This window comes from Onychomys torridus, chromosome 6 (genome assembly GCF_903995425.1).
Source record: "Onychomys torridus chromosome 6, mOncTor1.1, whole genome shotgun sequence".
Lineage (NCBI taxonomy): Eukaryota > Metazoa > Chordata > Mammalia > Rodentia > Cricetidae > Onychomys > Onychomys torridus.
This window is the reverse complement of record NC_050448.1, coordinates 14,679,881-14,699,512: the sequence shown is the minus strand read 5'-3', so window position 1 is coordinate 14,699,512 and position 19,632 is coordinate 14,679,881. Positions and strand designations below refer to the sequence as shown.

General features: G+C 42.3%; 1 long non-coding RNA gene across 1 annotated transcript in view; it reads right to left on the bottom strand.

The window, feature by feature from the left end:
• Positions 1-19,632, bottom strand: part of LOC118586042 — a 493,690-nt gene that overhangs the window by 175,842 nt on the left and 298,216 nt on the right. Inside the window, exon 3 of the long non-coding RNA XR_004945273.1 lies at positions 12,937-13,057. This is a non-coding gene — a long non-coding RNA (uncharacterized LOC118586042). The remainder of the gene's footprint in view (positions 1-12,936; positions 13,058-19,632) is intronic.

The window sequence follows — 19,632 nt, the reverse complement described above, 5'->3', positions numbered from 1 at the left end:
ATGGCAGAAATTCACGTTTCTGACGTAAGTTCAGTGTCACAGCAGTGCTCCTCTTTGGATTTCAGGCACCTGCTGAATCTGTGCAACTCACTTTATTCCTCCAAGTGTGTGGTGGTCTTTTTGTGTTTGTTTTTTAATACAGGGTTTCTCTGCATAGCCCTGGCTATCCTGGAACTTGTTTGTAGACCAGGCTGGCCTCGAACTCACAGATCCTCCTGCCTCTGCCTCCCAAATGCTGGGAGGCGTACATCACCGCTGCCCTCTTGAGAAGTGAAACACACAGTGCCCTTTCCCTCTTCCTCTCCATTTTCCTCTTTCCAGGAGTCAAGCATACAGCTACAATTTTACAGCTTTTTAAAACAAAATAAAACAAAACAACCCCCCAAAGCCTACTACTCAGAAGTTGTCAGTATTTAAAGGGCACACCATCAAGGTCCTTGGTCCCTTTAAGAAGCCATCCTTGCATTGACTTATCCAAAGTCCTAGTATCTGTCAAGTTATTTGTGAAAATATCCTCTAGTGAACTTTCTTTTGGCTCTTCCTAGCAATTTCTCATCACCTGAAATGCTTTTCTCAGGTGAGCTCTCTGGTAACATGCTGGCAAATGCCTCAAGACTATACACACAGAAAGGGATGTACATCCAAGTTCCCACCCTTGATGAGGAGTTCTCAAAGGCCAGAGGAGGAAGATCCAGGGACCTAAGAAAATACCATCCTACCTGGAAGAGGAGGGTCTGCTCCATTGTGCAGGAAGGTCTTGGCTAGCCTCATCATAGAGAATTAATGGGTGTGCCCTGAAGTTTCAACCCTTTGCTCTACCCATCCACCCCTTCTCCTCTGGAAGAAATATCACTTCAATAAATCATTTTTTATCTTAAATTTAATTTTATTTTGCAAAGTTAAGGATATGACCTCAGCCCTGTGAGTGCCAAGCAGGCACTCTGTCCCAGAGCCATGCCCCTAGACCCAGTATTTCAGTTACATTTTTATTTCAAATAAAGTTATTTAGTATTATGATACAAAGTAATACATTTGGTGAAAGTGCCCCCACCCCCCACCCCCTGCCACTGTCTCTCACTAGCAGATTGCAAAAAAGAAAAAGCAGGACTTCTTAACAAAGCAGTGACATATTAAAACTAAGAAACAGAGGTTCGGGGATCATAAGGCATCTGTACCGACCAAGCTGCAAGCCTTCTTGTCTGAGAACCTTTATGAGCTCATTTGAATAAAGCAAAACAAGAATGCAGTTTGTTAGACACTGCAGATTTATGAAGCCAGAGGATTAAGTCCTTAACCTTTACTCAAAAAGGATTAGTTAGGATAACTTTTAAATTTTACTTTAAGATGAAAGCTTTAGAATGAAATAGTGTACAATGGCCCACACTAAAGGAATTTACATCAGGTTTAAGTAGAGCCATTCTGTCATTTAGTCACGACAGTTGGCTTCAAAGCAACATATATTAATTCATTCCTGAATTAGTTATGGAAAAGATCTAGTATGCACTGTCTGTGTATATTTAATTGCATCATAATATATTCATAATCTATTCAAATGAGGAAATACAAATAACACATCTGAATAGAGTTCTCACTTTGGGAGGCACAGAGAAATTAGTAAATTAATGTAGAGGTTGATTAGTAAAAGACACCCTATCGACCTAAATGACTTTACCTGCTGAGCAGTGTGTACACAGTGACTAATTTACAGACAGAAAAATCTTATTGTTTATTCTCCCTTCCTCTTAAGGTATTGCAAACGGCCTTTCTAGACACTATAGTAATTTGCAGGCACAGACGAGGGTTCATGCTAATCCAGGCAGATGATTTCAGAAGAAAGTACAAGTTCTGTTACATGTGAGTAATGCAAATTTTGCTGAGCTTTTGTAGTATGAGGAGAATCATGAATTGAGGAGCAAAGCAATGTCTCCCTATTCCACTTCTCTATTGGCTTTAGTACACTGCCAGAATTGCTTAGGAGATATTTGATTGGCAAAGGGAGAGTATGGTTTTAGGTAGTTGTCTCTGAGAGTGTGCTCTGTAGATCTTTGATGCCTTTTCAGTGGGTCTATGAAGTCCAACTTTTTTCCGTGGTAACACCATGGCTCCACTTGCTCGAGACTGCATTGGGATTGGCTGGTGACACAACGTGAGGCACTTCTAAGCAAATGACACCAACAGTTAGTTGTTGCATTGTTCACTTACACACCCCAGAATAAAAAGCCAGTATCACCAATTAAACAATACAAATCACTATTTTATTAGCTTCTGAGTACAGGTCTCTTCCAGCATTCTGTATGACCAAATGGAAGTACCCACAGAGCAGTTGTGTGTGCTGGAGTCAGATGGAAGTTCATGAAAGGTGCTAGTACAGATGTTAGAGCAGTAATCAGATTTGGGGATGAGATTCTTGGTGGCCTTAATCAGTGTGGTTTGATTATTAAATATTGCATGATGACATACATCGGGAAATGTTAGGGACATTTGAGGTAAACTGCTATTTTCCAAATGACAAACATGTGATACTTCAAAGTCGTGAGTATGTAAAGGTTCCAAGGAAACCAGGGCACCGTAATGTGGCCATGCCAATAGGTCACTGATAGATATGCTTCCAAATGCCACCAGGAAATTAACCTGTCACACTGGGGTGTAGAATCAGGGAACAGCACCCTGATTCGCTGAGAACACTCCTCTTTTCAAGCACATGCTTGCATTCGAAGATAATCACAGCAGCAGCATTGCAGATGGACAACAGCCCCTTCCAGAAGCATATGCTACTGAGGGTAAGAATCTTGCCTTCCCTTTTTACATCAGAAAACATCAAATAAAAACAGAAACATAAAAAAAATAGAATAATGCCTCTCATCTCAGGAAATATTATTATTTCTAATATTAATGTTGGTTATAGTTCTCACAAAGAGTTATTTTTAAAAATAAATATTAGTTATGTTACTACTGAGCTATTGTACTTATTGTAATTATTAAGTATTCAAATATTTTAAAACTTCTCAATTTTGCTTTCTAATAATGTTAATATTGATAGACATATTAGCCAGAGCTCTTTGATATCATCAATAATTTTAAAGAATATAAAAGATTTCTGAAGCTAAAAAATGACAACCACTAGCCTCAATCTAGACTCTAAATATTAAAAATTAGATTAAAAATTTTAACTGACAAAATTATATTCATGGCACACAACATTCCATTTTGATGTCTATTACATTGTAGATTGGCTACCTGTATGTAGCCGCCCACATGTGATGGTTTTGTGTGGGAAAGAATACTTACTATGTGCTCTCGATGGCAGGACCCATTGCCTGTAACTATGGACACCAAGGCACACAGCAGTTCTCGTGAACTTACTCACCTTGTCTACTTGAAATTTCCTACCAACCTGTCACTTTTGAAAGTTCCATCCCTATGAGCAGAGTGGCTCCCTGGAGATCATTTGGGATTATAGCCCCTCAGACCCTGAAACCTCGGCTGAGCCACTTACCCATAGGCAGGCTAAACCCCTGCCTACAGTACAAAAATGTAACAAGATAATGACGGCAACACTACCTAAGTAAGATTGTGAGAATTCAGTGGAGCAATCCCCCTGAAGACACTAATCACCTGCACCAAATGGATGCTTTCTGTGGCCGTGATTTGAGAGCAATTCACAGTAGCAACTTCTGGAAGCTTTCAGATGCCCGTGTGAGTGTTTTAGAAAACACAGCCTCCAATTTTTCCAGCATTGCTCCATGGAATGTAGGAAACACTGTAAGATGGAGTTTGTGTTTATGTTTTACTTTTATTTTTTTAGCATTATAGAAAGCCAGGCAAGTATTATTATTATTTCTGGTCTTTGGAAGACTCTTGATTGTCTAGCATTGGCCATACTCAGCCCTATGTTTGGGACTCCTCTTGCCCTGGGTCCTTGTGAATGATAAAGCCACAGGAGAGAGGCTCTGCACACCAGTGTGATGGCTTATACTTACACTGTGTGATTGAAGGGGAAGGGTTTGCTGAGGTCCCCACCAGCAAAGGGACTCTTTGTGTGCACTAGAAACAGTCTGAGGATGCTGGCAGGGTTGTCAACCTTCATAGCAAATCTAAGGTACAACTGTCTCCATTTCATGGCTGAGAAAACCAAGTCACAGAGAATCATAGGAAGATGGAGAGAAAAAAATAACAAAAAGTAAACTGTTTTTAACTGAGAGGAGGATCAAAGATTTTTTTTTTTTGGTGCATGTGTGCCTGTGTATGCTCCTGTGTATGTGTGCATGTGTGCACATATGTATGTGTACACATGCCTGTGGGTTCATGTGAATGTGTATGGAGAGGCCTTGTTGGAGGAAGTGTGTCACTGTGGGGGGTGGGCTTTGAAGTTTCCAGTGATATCACCCAGTGTCTCATTCAACTTCCTGTTCCTGCATGATGTAGGACTCTCAGCTATGCCTTCAGGAAGCACCATGTCTGCCTGCACACTGCCATGCTCCCTGCCATGATGATAGTGGACTGAACTTCTGAAATTGTTAGCGAGCCCCTTCAATGAAATGTTCTCTTTATAAGAGGTGCCGAGGTCATGGTGTCTCTTCACAGCAATAGAAACCCTGACTGAGACAGGTGGTTTATGAAAATGCACTTTTTTAAAGTGAGTGCTGAGCCATGAATGGCTAAGTTATTTTGTTTTATACATATTTTAGATTTATTTATTTTATTTTATGCATGTGAATACTTTGCCTGTATGTATGTCTGTGCCCAACATGTGTGCCTGATGCCTGTAGAGGTCAGAAGAGGGTGTTAAATCCCCCAGGAACTGAAGTTACAGGTGATTGTGAATCACCATGTGGGTGCTGGAAAATAAACCTGGGCCCTCTGCAAGAGCACCCTGTTCTCTTAACCACTGAGCCATCTCTCTAGCCCATAGGCTAAATTGTTGTTATTATTATTATTTGATATTTTTGAGACAGGGTTTCTCTGTGTAGCCTTGGCTGTCCTGGAACTCACTCTGTCTGATTAAGACTGGAAGAGTTGCCGATGTGGTGAGAATGTTTGGGTCTATGAGTTCATAAATTTGGAATAGACCAGGCTGGCCTTGAACTCACAGAGATCCACTTGCCTCTGCCTTCCAAGTGCTGGGATTAAAGACATGCACCACCACTGACTGGTGGCTGAGTTATTTTTTTATAATCTGGTCATTATTCACATATCAAATTCAGAAACTTTATTATATACCTCTGGATGATCATAAATTATAATTCTTGAGTATTTCATACAAAGCTAGAAACTGCTTTTCACATTAAAAGTATGTTACAGAAATTTAAATATGCAGTTTAAACAGTTTAATAGCAAATGTTTAAGACATATCATATTCCCTTTTTTACTCCATTACAGTTTTTTTTTTTATTGAAAAAAGAAAAACCAAAACTTTTAAGCTGTAAAAAGAGAGAGAAAATTTCAAAGCGTAATAGCGTGAGCACAGGTAGATTCTCTGGTATGGTTGCTTTTTAGTATGTAGACAATTAGAGAGCTTCTTAAACATCTTGTGGAAATTAAACAAGACCCCTTCCCTGGCAAGCCACCAGGTGTGCTGGGGAGGAACAGACCGAATATGATGAATGTGTATCTTAGGGTTTCCATCATTGTCATAAAACACCATGATCAAAAGTAGTGTGTGGGAAAAGGGTTTATTTCAGCTCACACTTCCCAAGTACCACTGATGAGCCTGGGCAGGAACTCAAGGCAGGAGCCTGCAGGCAGGGATGGAAACAGGAACTCTGCTCACTGGGTTGCTCCTCACTGCTTGCTCAGCCTGCTTTCTTATAAGACCACCTGCTCAAGGATGGCACCACCCACAGTGGGCTAGCACTCCTGAATCAATCATTAATCAAGACAATGTCCCGCAGGCTTGCCTACAGGCCAATCTTATAGGCATTTTTCTTAACTGAAGTTCCCTATTATCAGATGACTGTAGTATGTGTAAAGCTGACATAAAAACTAGCTAATAGTCAGGCAGTGGTGGTGCACGCCTTTAATCCCAGCACTTGGGAGACAGAGCAAGGCAGATCTCTGTGAGTTTGAGGCCAGCCTGGTCTACAGGCAAGATCCAGGACAGGAACCAAAACTACACAGAGAAACCCTGTCTCGAAAAACAAAACAACAACAACAACAACAAAAACTAGCTAATACAGTATGGAACATTTTGAATATTTTAAAAAAATTGAGGGGCTAGAGAGATGGCTCAGCTATTAAGAGCATCGACTGCTCTTCCAGAGGACCCAAGTTCAATTCCCAGCACCCCTGTGGCGGCTCACAACTGTCTGTACCTCCAGGATCCAACATCCTCACACAGACACACATGCAGGCAAAACACCAATGCACACAAAAAATAAAAATAAATTAAAAAGACTTTAAAAAATTGAGAGAAGGAAGATCTCATGTAGAAATGTATGGCCTTGAACTCCACATGTAGCCAAGGATGATCCCAAATGCCTCAGGCTTTGTTTACTACACCCAGCAGAATTTTGAAAACTTTTTCTGTTTTTTTTTTTTTTTTAAGATTTATTTATTTATTATGTATACAGGATGTATGACCAGAAGAGGGCACTAGACTTTATTACAGATGGTTGTGAGCCACCATGTGGGTGCTGGGAATTGAACTCAGGACCTCTGGAAGAGCAGTCAGTGCTCTTAACCTCTGAGCCATCTCTCCAGCCCCCACCCACCCCCTTTATTTTTTTTTTAATTTTTTTTTTTTTTTTTTTGGTTTTTTTCAAGACAGGGTTTCTCTGTAGCTTTGGAGGCTGTCCTGGAACTCACTTTGTAGACCAGGCTGGCCTCAAACTCACAGAGATCCACTTGCCTCTGCCTCCTGAGTGCTGGGATTACAGGCGTGCACTGCCGCCACCACCACCCGGCTGTTTTTGTTTTTTTGAGACAGGTCTTACTACGTAGCCCTGGATGCCCTGGAACTCACTCTGTAGATCAGGCTGGCTTTTAATTCACAGTGATCCACCTGCCTCTGCCTCCCAAGGGTTGGGATTAAAGGTGTGCGCCACCATACCCAGTTGAATTACAAAAACTTAAATTCACTTTTCACTGTACTGGTCAGGATTTTTAATAATTTACAAGTGAATGTCATAATGTTTACATGAAGTAGGGCACTTTAAAGGAAAAGCTTTTCAAGCCAGAAAGATGTTTCAGTGGATAGATGCTTCATCACCCAATCAGATAAGCCCTCTAGCCTGACTTCATCCTCAGAACCCACATAAAGGTGGAAGGAGACCCCTCTGACCTCCACATGTGTGCTGTGGCATGCCCCACCCCCTGCCCCTGTGTGCACACATACACACACAATAATAAAAGAAGAGAAAAAGAAAGGATTGGGGGTTGAAGAAACGCCACAATCTAGCAAATCTGGTAAGATGTCTGAAAAACAAGGTAAAGAATGAACAAATGGTTCACATAGGAAGCACTGTATCAATGCCTCTGTAGAAGGAGGGCTGACATAAAACTCTAACATTCTAATCTGGGTCACAGAGATGCCTGGTTCCCCTGCAGGGGCAGTGACATGTACTCTGAGCCAAACCATCACTAACGTCATCTGCTTTGGTACACGTGGCAGTGCACACACAGCTCATACAGCAACTGGTAGCCAGTGCCACAGTCTCAGGCCTTTCCCAAAGCAGCTCAGGAGCTCACTTTACACATTGGGACATATAGTGAGGTTACCTAGGGAGCATCTTCTAAGTTACATGCTTTGTTTTCTTTGAGACAGGCTCTCACTGTGTAGTCCCTGATAGCCTGGAATTCACTGTGTAGACCAGGCTGGCCTACCCTCACAGACATCCATCTGCATTTGCCTTGGGAGTGCTAAGATCATGGCATGGGTAACCACACTCCACAAATTAAATGGTTTTATGATACTTATTAAATAATTCTTTTTGTGGAATTTAAAAATATTTTTTACTAGTATATACTAATTGTACATAATGGACTTCATATGATTTTTCATACATGTACACATGTATTTTGAACACATTCACCCCACCACTCCCTCTTCTGCTAATTTCTCTCTTCCCAGCTAGCCCGTCTTATTTTCTCTCTCCCCCCCTTTTTTTGTGATTCAATTATTTTAAGTAGGGTTACTTACAGGGGCATGGCTGATGTATTATTTACAAGAACATGGACACCTTTCCAGCGGCTACACCACTGAAGAAAATGTCTCTCCATCCCTCAGCAAACATGAACTTTCTCCAGTGTTGGGAACTTCATGATTCTTGTGGGATTCTTAGCTTGCAAATGTCTTTCTGTGAAAGTGTGAATCTAACTGGAGTTCCAGGGATGTATCCTGTTTCCAGATAGCAAATTTTGCTGTTACTATGAAATATGTAATGAGCCATTTGGTGCCAGCTTTATATTTACCCATTTAGTCAGCTTGAATGACTCCATTAGTCTTTAACAATGAAACTTAATTGATATCAGGTGAACAGGGAGCCGCATCTGGAATCTGTTAGGACTCCATGTTCGTGAGTTTATTTCGACAGGGAAAGGAAAAGACATGTTAACCACAGCTCTGATTCAGAATTCTGAGTTCAGCCGCTCCGTAGTCACTTGGATCTGATCCATGGATCAATTATGACGCATCTCCCTCCCACATCTTGCTCTCCCAGTTTGAAATAAGTACAATGTGTCTTTTTGTCACCCCCACCTATTAGATCTGCCTGGGCGGTACCCAGACATTGTGGGTTGTCTTGCAAACTGCACATGTACTTTTTCCTTCTAACACTGCATCTTCTTGTGAAGAATTACACGTAGGCCATTTGATTGTCAACAGTTAAGTCGTTGACTGGCTCTTCCCAGGCCTGGGGGAACGCTAGCCACTCTCGTAGCCCATCTGGCTTGTTTGGCTGTGTATTTCTGGATTTGGAAGACCATGTGGGAATGTGAGTTCCAGCTGATTGTTGTCCCCAAAGTGTCAAGTGGTCAAATGGGGCCAGTATGAATGGGGCCAGTGGCAGAATGTTTTCCAGAAATATCCTTGCTTTTCTTGTCCAGTGTGAAAGGCTGATGTGTTTGTCCTGGAGCGAGGCAACACTCAGCATTCCCTGAAGCATTTCTATAACTTCATGTGACATCTTCACTATAATTTCTTTATTCATGGATTGACTGAGCAGATATTTCAGAAAGATGAACATTTTTTGTTTTTTTCCCAAAGCATTTATTTGTGTGTGTGTGTGTGTGTGTGTGTGTAAGAAAGGGGACAGTGGAAGTTGGTTCTCTCCTTTCATATTTGTGTATGTATGTGTGTGTGTAAGAAAGGGGACAGTGGAAGTTGGTTCTCTCCTTTCATATGTGTGTGTATGCACGTGTGTGTGTGTGTGTGTGTGTGTGTGTGTGTGTGTGTGTGTGTAATAAAGGGACAGTAGAAGTAGGTTCTCTCCTTCCACCATGTGGCTCCTGGGGATTTTTCAGGTCACTGGGCTTGTCCTCGGGAGCCTTTACTCACTGAGCTACCTTGTTGTTTCCAAGGTGAACATTTTCTAAGGTATAAGATACATTTAGAAAGATGGTATATGCCAGCTTATACACGAAAACAAATTGAAAAATCAAAGACAAGGTTTACCTTCAATGTCATCCATTGTCCCTCATGTTTAATACATAAAGACATCACCAGGCTCATGAAGGAGTACAAACACAAGCCAGACACAAGTGCCACCTTCTTCCTCACTATTAATATGGTTAAAATACAGCGTTTGTATACACATGTGATGGAGAGGAAAAAGGTATGATAGCCGCAAAGGCAGGAAACTGTTAACAACTGACCCCAGGGTCTTCTTCTTATTCTTTCGAATTTTCAAAATGGTAGATACTATCTTAAAATAAAAAGAGTTTGAGCGTTTGCTTTGAAAACAAGCAGCTCAACTCTATAGGGCCTGAGGTGACGTCAGGGTCCCATCCAGTTGTGGGGACTCTACCTGCATCCTTCTGCCTCTCTATTGCTTCTGGAATCATGCTGTGACTTCAGGTGGCTCTTGGCAAATGTGTAAACATGGAGTGCTTATTTTTTCTTTGAAGTCCCACTTTTTCAGGTTGCATCTTTTCCAGTTAGAGCACGTGTGGTACACTTGAGGGCATAAGGAGGAGATGAGTCGGCCATGGAATACAGGCCTCAGTTGCCTGAGCTTTGGATGGGCCTGACCTCTCCATAGCTCCTCTCACTTAACTGTCTGCCCTGGCTCTGAACCATGGGCAAGTTGAAAGCTGGGTGTTCTTCGTCTTCTCCCCATCGGGCCCTTCCCCCTCTTCATGCTTAGGTTCAGTAAGTGCTCAATGTTTGTTGGCTGCATGAATGAATGTGTAAATATATACACTTTCCTCAGCGCTCTTCAGCTGGCTTCTGTTTCTTGCTTTCTCCCATGAAGGTGACTGTGACCTTCCAGGGCTGGGATAACACAGAGTACAAAATCTGACCTGTGTGACTCCTCAGGAAGCGGCTTTCTGCTTAGAGCTGTAATGAACCAACTTTGTTTTGGAAATGACACATAGGCAATTATGCTTTAAGGAAAGATGACTAAAACCAGGGTACTGTCAGTGGACAGCTGCATACTTAGCCCGTGTCACGAGCCCCAGATTATGTAAGTATGTTTCTAATGACGTTTGAATAAAGGGATAAAAGACCTCTAAGGAGATGGGGGCACTCCCATGCCCGGGAACCTCTCAGGTTTGATAACTCTTTCCAGCTGCCCGGTTCACACAATTATCATCAGTGAAACTGTTCTGCTACTGGATCATATACAAATATTCAGATTTTTGTTTTCCTCCCCATTCTGAAGGTTATCTCTCTGGTTGCTCTGAAAATTAGCTGACAGCCATTTCCCATGATGCTCCAAGGGCTGTCAAGCTGTCTGTCAAACTGTCAGCTGACCAATCGTTCCCATGGTTCTTTTAGACTTCCATATGATAAATTGAAAGGCCCTGTTATCTGTCTGTTGTGAAGGGGAGCTGTCTGGGCTTTGATAAGATATCACTTCTCCCAGGTGAGAGGTGGCTGACAGCATGCCCAAGCAAATCAACAGAGCCGGGACAAGAAGCCAGGGCCACAATCTACAGACAGCGCTGCTTACCTTCTCTTTGGATTTAAGTTTCAAACTCGTCTTTCCATGACTACCAACAGTTATTTCTCTTTCGAGCTTGCAAATAACAACTGCTACTCTTTTCACCACGAAGAGAGAATCTTAAAGCTGAAAACAATTCTTCTTGTGATTTTTGGCTCATGGCACACAGGCTGCCCACAATCTTGAACAACAAACCCCGTTCCCTGACGTCACATTCATTCATGTCCCATAAGAAATACATGAAAAAATACATATTACTACCAAATAGATGAATTTTGGTATTTAATATGTAATAAAATCAATTACTTGTGTCTGGGTAGGCATCATCACCATGAGCTAGTTTAGGTTTGGTGTATGTTGTAGTGTTGATTAGGAAAAACTGAAGTTATGACATATATTCAAGGTTTTACTTTTAAAGCTTTTCATGTCTTCTTGTTGCATGTATATGATGTGCATGTGGGGAGATCAGGGGACAAGTCTGTGGAGTTGGTTTTCTCCTTCAGCCTTCATGTGAGCTTCAGGGATTGAATTCAGGTCATGAACACTTGCTCGGGTTGAACACTTTACCTTGTGAACCAAAAAAAACCTTGATTTTTTTTTTTTTTTAATGGTTCTGAACTATACTAGTAAAAGTTGAATTTCTACCTGTGGTGTGCATTAGGGAAGGAGCATAGCTTCAGTAGATCAAGGCTACATGAAGACCAGAGATAGGAAACTGTGTATTGTCGGGACTTTGGGAAGAAGGCTGTCTGAGGGACGGTCTATTTCAATTACAAATGCAACCTTGATTTAGGTTTAGGACCTGCACGTTTCTGCATCCAGTGGGTACCAGGCCAAGCTCCCAAACCCTGACTGTGGCAAGAATTCTTTTGCCCTTTCAGCCTGATCTCAGCCTGCCATCCCCTCTCTCCCACAACTCTGCCGCATGCGGACCGGCTGCCATGGCAAACAACTGAACGTGCCCTTTGGTGATCACTCAGGGAGATATTGTGCTGTTTTATTTTTTTTGGTGTCTTGAGCAGGATAAAAGTATGGCAGCTGTTAACATCACCACCTTGTGTACAAACATTTTTTTGCACACATACTCTCATCATTAGTGCCTAGCAATCTCGCAAAGCAAGGCAGAGTTCCAGTGACTGACATCACTTAAGTAACTTCGGAATTTGGAGTCTGAAAACAGAAACCAAGGCTTGTTTCCTCCTTCTTGACAATTAGTTATACATGCAATGCTCCTCTGCAGTCAAAGAAGAAAGAATAGCCCAGAGCCCTGGGGATTGAGAATCTGTCAGACTGGGGCAGGGGGACAATGACTCAGGAGTTGAGAGAAAAAGATAAAGAGCAGGCTGGTGAGATGGCCCCACTGGTAGAGCCACTTGATACCGAGCCCCAGGGTCTGAGTTTGATACCCAGGACTCCCACAGAGTCCTCTGACCTCCACATACACACTGTGGCATGTGCGTCCCAACACCTACAAATTAATAAATAAAAATGCAGTCAAATTTTTTAAAACAAAAGAGACTTGAATCTCCTGTGGTGCCAGGTAAGCCCCTGACTCACAGCCACACTTATTGAGCCCTTTTGACTTGCAAACGGGCTAAGGCTTGATGCAATTGTTCATGTAAACGTATAATTCTAGTCTCTGTCCAGTGGTGGAAACCCCTTGAGGTTCTGAACATCAGACTTCTCCCTCAGGGTTCTGGCATGTCAGAGCACCCTGGAAGTGCAAATTCTCAATTGTCCTTGGAGAGCGTCTACACCGACCACGACATCAGTTTTCCAAAGAGAAATCCTTATCCCTTCTTGCCTTCTGGCTGAGATCAAGTGGAAGACATACCTTGTATGCCGACACAGGAGGCAGTAGCTCAGGAGGACAGAGTGAGACCGTCTGTGCAGGCCTCAGGGAAACAAACAAGTGTCCTGTACCACTCTTCCTCTCTAAACATTCCAGTTCGTTTCTACAAAAAAGAAAAAAAAAATCAATTAATTTTACATTAGGATTTTTCACAGACTTTTCTTTTGATAAATGAACTCATATCACATTTTATTAGCTCATGGGGGTATGAAGACCAGTCAGGGGGTTAAAAATGCTTCCCTTGGATCTGAGTTTGATCCCTAAAACCTGGATTTAAAAAGCTAGGCCTGGTGGTATGCACATGTAGTCCTGAGCTGGGGAGGCAGACACAGGTGTATCCCTAGGACTTCCTGACCACCAGGCCTAGCCTAATCAATGAGTTCCAGGCCAGTTATAGACATGTCTCAAAGAAAGGTAACATCTCCTGGGGAAAGATTCCTGAGGTGGTGTTGGACTCTGCCCATGCGTGCACACATACGCACACATGCATGTGCACACATGTGCATGTGTACATAAATACACAAATAAATATTTATTAGCTCACATAGTCGCAAAATAAGAATAGTTGTAAGTTGTTGGGAGTAGTGTTTGCTAGGGTTTCCATTGCTGTGAAGAAACACCATGACCATGGGAAGGAAAGGGTTTATTTCATCTTATATCTCACAGAACAAACTTCATTCCTGAGAGATGTTGTGGCAGGAAGTGAAGGCAGGGTCTTAGAAGCAGGAGCTGATGCAGAGGCCATGGAGGGGTGCTGTTTACTGTTTGCTCCTTGTAGCTTGCTCATCCTGCTTTCTTATAGCACCCAGAACCACCTGCCCAGGGATGGCCCCACCCACAATGGCCTAGATACTCACTCCCACATCCATCACAAATTAAGAAATCTCATGGTGTCATTTTCTTGAGAGTCTCTCTTCCCACATGACTCTAGCTTGGGTCAAATTGTCATGACCTAGCAGACAATAAGTATCTTGTGGGTCTAGAGTTTTTATATCAAAGATAAAGTTTGATTATATGCTAACATTTTTGCTTGGTGTTTTTAAAGCAAAGGATAATAACTCAAATTGTGACTGAATGTATCTCTGTGTGTGTGTGTGTGTGTGTCTGTCTGTCTGTCTGTCTGTCTGTCTCTCCCTTGACCCAGTGAATTTGTGACATTGGTTAATGAAATTTAAGTCTAGTCTTGATTCTTCAGCGTGATCTTCTATTACTAGATCAGAAAACAAAAAAAAACAAAAAAAACCAAAAAACCCTTGTCTCAAGCCATCCCATCCTGATGCATCTGATTTTGTATGATCTCGGAAGCTAAGAGAGTCAGGTCCATCTTGGATGGGACTCTGCCTGGGAATATCAGGTGCCATAGGCTTAGAAAAAATTTGCAAAAATAGTAGTGAGTTCCAGAGTATCTTTTTAAAAATCAATATATGTGCATGAGTTTATTATTGCTGGCATTATTTCATGCTATTTCGTAGATGTAGAAACAAGCTTCATTTAAGAAGTAGAATCCAAATGAACAAACCATAAAATGCTGTGTTTTTCATGAATCAATCATATGACTAAAATAATTACACAATGATGTCACAAACCCAGTCTTCCCCAGTTTCACAGTCATGATTTTCTAACTATTCAAATGCATGTGTACCTTCTTTCTCACTCCAATATGCTTACTGTTAGTGCAAAAGGCTGGAATTAACCAGACCGAATTACATGTCTGGTTCTACGTTATAAATCAAGAAAACCTCTTGGTTTATGTGGACTTGGGAGTGTCTTCATTCTGACAATTTTTATGATAGATCAACCAGGAAAATCCCAAAGGCTTGATTTTAGCCATTGTTATGGAAACTTCTTGTCACACCCTGCAATTCTGGCCTCTGACTAGTGACATGTGGGCTTTTGAGAGCAGATGCATTTTCTTGAGATTGTTTCTGCCACCTTTTCCTATGCTGTGGGATGCCTCATGGCCCAAGAGGGAACGTGGTTTCTTTTAAGACTCGTGTGTGTGTGTGTGTGTGTGTGTGTGTGTGTGTGTGTGTGTGTGTATGTACATATGTGTGTGCTACGTGTGTGCCATGTCCTAGGAAGCCAGCGAAAGGAGCTGGATCCTCTGAAGTTACAGGCAATTGTATGCCATCTGATGTGTGCCCTGGGAACTGAACTGGGATGGATACTCTACAAGAATAGCAAACATTCCTTATTGTTTGTTTTGAGACAAGGTCTCACTACATAGCTCTGGCTGTACTGGAATCCACTATGTAGACCAGGCTAGCCTCAGTCTCACAGAGATCCCCCTGCCTTTGCGTCCCAAGTTATGGGATCAAAGGTGTGGGCCACCTCACCTTGCAAACGGCAAGCACTTTTAACAATCAAACCATCTCTTCGGCCCATGAGGTTTCTTTTGTGTCAACCATGTTGGCAGGAGATCACAGAGAGCAGAGAGATGACAGAGATGCTGGCCACTGAGCAAACAAAGAGCTCAAGTTGGCTGATCTCAGTTCAAACTGTGCTCTGGTTAGCAGAGGCTTCGGGCACAGCATCTTAATGACACAGGAAGGAGGGCTGTGTATCAGGAGCTTGACCTAGTGAGGTAGACATCTACTGATACAGGGCTCTAAGCTGGACAGTGGGCCTGCTGCCATGCTGTTAGTCAAACACAGGAGGAACCTGATACTTACTCCTATATTCTTTACTGGGGATAAAATACTCATCTACCTACCATGACAACAAATATGCATCCTCACACACACATGCGAGAAGGTGATGGAATGGATCGAAAAGAATACCAAGGTCAGTTTCTTAGGGTTATGGTTTTATAAGGCTTCAGGCTTCTCTCCAGCAGCAATTTACTTGATACTAAGCAATTGTTTCAGGTGGCTGATGTTTAAAAAAAGCAGAGCACTTGCAGCCTTTATAGGGAGAAAACCAACTTGCCACATCTGCAAAATGCCTAGTGAACACTGCTTCTCATGTTTGTAACTACTCATGTTAGGTGATGTGGGCATGCTGAATAAAACTATAGTGTCAATGTGAATTATAGCTCAGTGCTATCTAAAATTCCATAACAGACACGAAGATGATACTGAAATGTTTTAATAAAAGTAAGTTTTGAAGACCTGGAGAGATGGTTTAGTGGTGAAGACCATTGGCTACTCTTGCAGAGGACCTGGGTTCAATTCCCAGCATCCACACAGTGGCTCACAAACTTCTGAAACTCCCGACCCAGGGAAACCAATGCTTCTTCAGGCACTGCATGCACATGGTACACATACATACATGCAGCCAAAACGCTCACACACATAAAATAATAAATAAAAATAACGTTTGTGATTACAAACCTACACTAAAATAGTATGTATTTTTACCTCCCTCCCCCACCCTTTTCTGAGACAGTGTCTTACATAGCCCAGGTTGGCCACAAATTCAATATGTTGCGAAGTATGACCCTGAATTATGTTTCCCAACTGCCGGGGCCACTTTGTCAACAGGACTAGTTTAATGTGGTGCTGGGGATCGAACCAGGCTTCATGCAGCTCAAAAAGCACTCTACCAGAAGAGCTATAAAATACCCCTTTTGAAACTGAGTTTACACAGGAGAATTAATAAATGCTATATGGTGGAAATTGCTTAGCCGTTTCTTCCTCATCCCTAAATATTCAGAGAGTGTAACATTTCTACAGGGCAAACACCAAGGCCAACATTCTCTGTGGAAAATGCCTGAGCCGGCTTCTCTGCCTGAGATGTCAGGATATGAAGGTAGAGTTGAGGACACCAGTAGCACTGACAAGAAAGAACTAGCGGTATTCCATCTCAACTAACTTTATTTCCAAAACTCAAAACCATAGCCATGAAGTCCTTTACACAAGCAACTTTGGGATGTGAAAGAGGCCATCTGAATCTGGTGATGCATCAGCCTGAGAAGCGTTCTTCGGTTTCCTGTTTAGAATTTCCTTTCTTATCCTCCATGTCACATCTTCCAGCAGCTTGAATTACCCTCGTTCCTCAGACTGGTAAGGCAGTGAAAAGATGTTTGTTCTGCTAATTAACTTTATTACCCTGATAACTCCCTGCAGCCTTTGAGGAAAACAATTACCGGCATACCCCCCCTCCTATTTTTTTGCCAGTAGGGGTAAGAAAAAAAAAGGAAAAAAAAAAGGACAAAAAAGACTATTAATTAGAATGGAGGCCCAGGTCCCTGCCACGTTCCCAGGCCCTCGAGCAGGATAGCATTACATTGTCAGTAGCAATTTAGCTCTCATCTGTCTGCGCTAATTATTGTCACATTCATCAAATTCATCAACAAAAGTGCTCTCAGAAGGATTGCATATTTGCTGTTAATACAGCATAAACTGGTGTTACCCATCACCACATTTGTGATTGTGAGAAGGACACAACTTATTCATCCCTAATTAGAGCAAGCTGGGTAATTAATTATGCATTCCGCCTTAGTACTTCTGAGTTCCCAGATATTGTTTGTCTAAAAAGGGGGAGAAAGCAGGAGAGAGAAGCCTGAAAAAATGCAAGGAAAAAAAAAAAGAAAAAAAGGGGGAAAAAGGGTGATGTGTTTTGTCACATGCGGTATGCCATAATTCCCACCTGACAAAATAGCTGAATCAGGGGAAAATTGCGAGTTGTCAGCAGCAGAATAAACTGCTGCAATAGCTGATTAGCGATCAGCACCTGTGACAGGTGCTGCACGGGACTGTAAACTTGGTTTGATTAACAGTCACTGGACGAATAAATATTAGTGACAGTCACCGGAGAGCAAGTTTGCTTGTTTGCTTCCTGTTAACACATCACATGCGTTAAAGTTATTGATATTTCTGTCTGAGACACAGTAATTTTTTTTTATCTGACAACACTGGCAGGGAGTTCTAATGGATTGTGTTTATTTCTGTTCTGTTATTTTATTTCAAAGCTAAAATTGTATTTTGACAGGATGACCTATAGGTTTAACTCTAGCAGGTGTGGGAGAAAAAAAACAAAACAAAAACAAAAAACAAAAACAAAACCAACCCCCCCCCCAAAAAAAACAACAACAACAACAACAACAACAAAACAACCCAGATTCACACTTGGCTTAATTGATGCTCACCTGCATCAATCTGTGTGTGTATGTGTGTGTGCACCTACATTCATTAAACCCCCCCCCCCCTTACACATATGTACAATAATTACTAAAGAAGTTTTGGGCAGAAAAAAAAAATAAGCCATGGGCACTAACTTAGAAAGTGTGATAACCACCTGGTTTTCAAATGTTTCAGTTTATTCTAAAAATATCAACAGTAAGAGTCCAGAGTTGGAAAGATCATTCTCATTAGATTGGTATTCATAGCCTTTGGGAGAGCTGTCAGTATGGACAGGAGGGACTTAACCTGTTTCAGTGACTTTTGACCAGAGGGTAAATGATGAATGGAACATGTTTTGTCTTAAAATGGTGTGTGTGTGTGTGTGTGTGTGTGTGTGTGTGTGTGTGTGTGTGTGAGAGAGAGAGAGAGAGAGAGAGAGAGAGAGAGAGAGAGAGAGAGAGGCGGGGGGGGGGGGGGGGGGGAGAGGGAGAGGGAGAGGGAGAGGGAAAGGGAAAGGGAGAGGGATCAGGTCTCATGTAGCCCAGGCTGGCCGCAAACTCCGTGTGTAGCCAGGGATGACCTGGACCTCCCATTCCTCCTTCTTTCTAGGTGCTGGGATCAGATGCGTGAGCCACTCTGCCCAGTTTATGCCATGTGGAGGATGGAATCTAGATCTCTGTATGGTGATGAACTGAGCTATGCCCCTGGCCTTTCTGTTTAGATTTCTGCAATGTTAGAAGACACTGCCTTCACTGTGGTAGCTTTGCATGTTGTAATGTGTCTAGAGAGGTTAAGATTGGATCCCGAAGACCCGATTTCAAACCTTAGTGTGAGCCTGGTGTTTAATCTGCCAGAGTTTTTGCTTTCTTGTGGGTGAGTGGGGATCTTTTCAACATACACCAATGAAACAGAGGATATTCCGCACCTTAACAGGGCCTACCACAGGCAGTGCCAAGGAACAACTTAGTCATGTCACACAGCATTCAGGTCACCTCCAGTTTTCGTTTCACACAGGAAGTTACTTTACACCAACCAATTGCCCCTTTCCTCCTCAGAGTATGACCAGAGACCAAAATAAAAACACTATGTCCATTTACCCCTGAGTGAAAAATCAAGATGAGCGACTGCCCAGTAGTGACACCCCAAGGAGCCACTGGGGGTCACTCAGAGGCTTCCTGAGGTACAAAATTGAACCTGTGGGCCAGAAGCCAGAGAGGACCTCCTGTCCTTCCACCAATCTCCCAAAGATAAGTTCTGGATGATAGCAGAGATCCCCTGAGAGAAGTGTTTAGGGCCATCACATATTTGGATGGAATTGAGATAATTACCAAACGTCCCCAACAAACACAGCACTAGCAAGGCAGGCTCCCCATGTCCATTCAGCATGTACTTAGTGTGTATGTACATTTTAACACCCAAGGCCTAAAGTGACTGACACGCTGAGAGCCCAGTGTCACAGAATTTTCACACCAGTGTTAAGAAAATGACCAAGCTTGATGTTTAGGCCTAACAACCCAGCAAGGCAGAGGCAGGAAGATTGCAAGATGGCCTGCCTGAGCAAGGTAGTGAGACCTTGTCTTGAAATAAAAAGAAATAAACCAACCAAATAAAATGA